The sequence below is a fragment of the Grammomys surdaster genome, unplaced genomic scaffold (genome assembly GCF_004785775.1).
Source record: "Grammomys surdaster isolate TR1022 unplaced genomic scaffold, NIH_TR_1.0 66, whole genome shotgun sequence".
Classification (NCBI taxonomy): Eukaryota; Metazoa; Chordata; class Mammalia; order Rodentia; family Muridae; genus Grammomys; species Grammomys surdaster.
In genome coordinates, this window is record NW_021604568.1 from 4842060 (window position 1) to 4846750 (window position 4691).

The following is a 4691-nucleotide window of genomic DNA, read 5'->3' on the forward strand; positions in this document are numbered from 1 at the left end:
TGAAGACGGCAACAGTGTACTCATATGTATAAAATAAATAAATCTTTAAAAAAAGATTTTACTGTGTGCATGTGTGTGTATATGTATACACACACACACACAGACACACATGCACAGTGTATATGCGTAGCAGACCTCAAAAGTAGAAAGTGGTTGGTTACCTCTGTAACAATTATGCCATTTTTGCACCATGGAGCACATCTTGCCTCCCTGGTCAGTACTGTAGCGTGGACTGTCCACCTCTGGGTAAGATCATTCGTGAGGTTTCTCCCCTGTAGAAATGGGGAGAGAAGCCGATAGAGCACCTTTGGGTGCTACAAAAGCTGGACAGCAGAGACCAAGTGTCTAGACAAGCTCCAGTGTAAGTTCTTTAAAGTGTGTGTTGTTTTCAGCATTAGGGTCTGACCATCTGTTATGGTGGACAGCCAAGAGCAATGGCAGCAGCTGCATTGCTATGAGAACACCAACATGGACAGGAGGGTATCCCACATCTAGCAGTAACAGGGCTTCTGGGAGCAGCCTTATCTATGCACTCAGGGTATTTCCATTCAAATTCCTTTAAAACTGTGTGTGTGTGTGTGTGTGTGCGCGCACACACACATGCGCGCTCATGTACATATAAGTATGTTTTTTTGTGTGTGAATGCACATATCTATGCATGCCACAGCATGTATGTGGAGGCCAGGGACAACTTTCAGGAGTTGATTCTCCTACTATGTGGACCCCAGAGTTGAACTCAGACTGTCAAGCTTTGAAGCAAGTGCCTTCACCTACTGAGTCTTTTCACTATCCTGCATTCTTCTCTCTCCCTCTACCATGGGGGTCCTAGGACTAAAACTCAGGTCATTAGGCTTGATGGCAAGTGTCCCAAATGGCTAAGCCATCTTGCCAGCCCTTTAATTATATTTTTAAATTAGCTTACAAAGTAGTGAGTTTTCATAAGGCTTTTCATGGGTCTTTAGTTCTGATTACTTTTCCCTCTGTTCCCATTTCTCCTCCCCCACCCCCTCTAAATCCTTTCCACCCATTACCCCTTATCCTACCCCTTTATGGTTATATCTCTGTCTTCTACCATCCTCTTCCCCTCTTAAGGCCAATCCTCAGAACCCACATGGTGGAGAGAGAGAACCTACTCTTAGAAATAGTTAGAATTCTGATCTCTACAACTATGTTGACGGTATCATGTGATCACACATGTACATGCATGTAAAATAAATGTAAAAAGTTAAAGAACCAGGGCTGCAGAGATGGCTCAGTCGTTAAGAGCACTGGCTGCTCTTCCAAAGGTCCTGAGTTCAATTCCCAGCACCCACACTGTGGCTCACAACCATCTGTAATGAGATCCGATGCCCTCTTCTGGTGTGTCTGAAGACAGCTACAGTGTACTCATATACATAAAATAAGAACAAGTCTTTAAAAAAATTAAAGAGCTACACAAAGGTCAGCAAACAGGAAATGTGGCAATACTAAAAGTTAGTGTACAAGTTTTGGAGTTCAGTAGAACTCAGTAGATGCACACGTCCCATTAGTAAGTTAAGTAGGATTCCTTTGTGACAAAAACCTTTCTTTGGGGAAATGCAACACACACTGTTATAGGTCTGGGGTTGTTCAGAGATTCACCAGTCTGACCATTAATACCTATCGTCGACAGAGAAGAGGATTTTATTCATATATTGGCACAAGGTCTCCACCCTGGACTCAGGATCCCTCAGGGTGACAGTCCCATCAGTCAGGGACTTTTATTTGTTTTCGTTTTGTTTTTTTCGAGACAGGGTTTCTATGTGTAGCCCTGGCTGTCCTGGAACTCACTCTGTAGACCAGACTGGCCTCGAACTCAGAAATCTGCCTGCCTCTGCCTCCGGAGTGCTGGGATTAAAGGCGTCTGCCACCACCACCCGGCTAAGTCAGGGACTTTTAAAGACAAAGAACACAAAGTTACTTTGTCCACCTGCAAGCCAAAGTTCATCTCGTGCAAAGGAAGCTTAGAGAAGCAGAAACAGCTGTTTTGCTAAAAGTGGCACAAGACCAGGGGTTTGCAAAATTAATCCTTAGCAGCCCTGGATATTTGAAAGTCCAATTTTGCTTTCCAGTTCTTGTAAGCACAGAAAAAGTGCCATCATCATCACAACAATAGGGATCACCGTAAGTCCACTCACCAAGCAGACCAAAGTATACACAACACCTTGTTGAGCCCACCTTGGTTAACCATGAGTTTTATTGAGGTTACTTACAGGAATATGGATGAGGGGTTATTTATGAGAGTGGAAACGATTCAGAGACAGTTGTATTGTCAAAGCCCACCCCAGCATGGGTGACAGCTTGCAAAGCTGGGACTCTAAAGCTCACTGCACAACCTGTAGTCAGCTCAACAGGTTGGAGAACGTCTTAGAAACCTCTTTTTAGGCAGCCTGGCTGGCTTCTGCTTCTTTCAGGCAGCTGTTCTGGTTTTAGAGTCTTCTTTGTAATTTTTCTCCTGTGAGGCAGAACCTTAGGTTTTATTGCTTACTCTGGCAGGAAGGGGCCTAGTGAATCTGGAAAATTTCAGGGACTTCCTGAAGCTATTTTGAGTTGTTTATCATCTTCCTGTTCAAAGAGCTTCCTTTAACTTTCTGAGGAAACTGTTATAAAAGGGAACAAAGGTTAAGAATGTATAGGTTTGTATTTCTTTTAAACTTACTTTAATAAGGGTTCTTAAACCCTTCAACCTCCCTTCTAGCCCCCCAACCAAAGATAGGGGAAGAAGATGGCTACTAGGATGGGGGGGGGGCATGGACCAGTTTGGAAGTAGTTCTTTGGGGAGATTTCAATCATCATTGTCAGCAGTTCAGTCCACTAGCAAAACCCCAAACACAAATCAGCAGCAAGGACTAGATCAAGAAGAAAGCTCGAGACCGCTGATCAGCTCAAGTCTGCTGAGGCAAGAGGCAGCCACACCACCGCCAGAAGTTCCTGGTACATTTCTCTCTACAAAGTCATAACAAGATCAGCGAAGAAAGCAAGGTGAACCAATGCAAGAGCATTGTCCACTGCCTGTTGAGTTTTATGTGTCCTCTCAAGTCAGCTCTGGCAAAACATCACGTGTCCTTTCACCAGGCAGCCCCCAGAAAAACACCACCTGCCTGTTCTCAGCAAAACATCCTCTCCTGTCTGCTTCAGCAAAATATCCTCTCATAAGACAGCTCCCAGAAAAACATCACATGACACAAGTGAGTCTCCAAGAAAACCAGAATATTTCTTTTTTTCTTTTTTGGTTTTCTTTTTCTTTTCTTCTTCCTCTTCCTCCTCGGCCTCCTCTTCCCCCTCCTCCTCCTTCTTCTTTTTAGAGTTGTTCTATGTAGCGCTGGCTGCCCTGAAACGTACTTTGTAGACTAGGCTGGCTTCAAACCCAGGGATCCTCCTGCCTCTGTCTGAGTACTGGGATTCAAGGCATGCACCACCATACCCTGCAAGAATGAATTTTAAAATACTCATTTGAGAGGCTCAGGAATGACTTAGTTGTGCCAAACTCTGATTCCCATGTGAAAATGCCAGGTGCTTGAAATTTCAGGACTACAGAGGTATAAACAAGGGTATGCCTGGTGCCCACTAGTCAACTAGTCTAATTTAACTGATGATTTTGGATCAACAAGAGCCACTGTCTCAAAGAAGGTGAACAGTGTTTCTGACGTTGACACTGGAGGTTGTCCTCAGGCCCCCATATACACATGCATGACCATGTTTGTATACATGGGATTAAATATATACACAGGCATGGACATGTACACATGTCCAAATGGATTTTTTTGAATCCCCAATCTACCTACTTTAGTTTTTCAAACAGCTATAGTTATTTATGTATAAGAATTTAGGTTTTTTGGCCCTATTTAAGGGCCGATATTTTTAATATTTAATATTTAAAGGAACTTTTAGGCATTTGGGGTACCTTTCCTAAATAAATGTAGGAAGGAACATCACTGCAATGGTTTTCCGGTCTCAGATCTATGAAATCATCCAATGTTGTCTTTGTACAAAACGTTCCCTTACTGGATTCCTTCTGCCTTCGTATGTTGCTAGTAAAGGATCTTGCTGCACGCTCAGCAAGGACTGTCCATTGGGGTGCACACCCCAGCCAATTCATTGGATTCTTACCTCCATCTGGGACACCGAGAACCCTTGCTTCGTTGGTCCACACTGTGATCTGAAGGCATGGGAGTGGGAGGAGAGGCTCTCTAACCACTGGTTGTGGACAGTGATGGAAATTGGAAGTCAGAGTTTCACTGCCCAGTGCACCTACGGCCGCCAGGATCAGAACTGGAAAGAGATCAAGGGCAGAGGGGTCCCTCTCCGCAAGGCTCTGGCTCTGCATCTCCTTCCTAGCTACACTTTTGTACTGGTATCCTTGGCAATCTGCTTTACAGTGCGCCCCCTGGAGGCTTCAACCAGACTGGACAGATTAGCAGTCTTCATTGGCATCTGAGAGGAAGGGAGACAGTGGGTTCCTCTGGGCCTCACTAGATCCACGGTCCTCCCTCCCTCCACCACCAGCATCCTCAGGTGGCTAGCAGGCGCCATTAGGGCGCGAACACTGCAGGACCCGCGGGTCCCTAGCTCCCTGCCTCATACATTAAAGATGCGGAGGCGCCAGGGCTGCAGTGCCACAAACATGAAGACAAATTTTTAATCCAGAGCAAGAAGATGCCTGGAGATTGGGG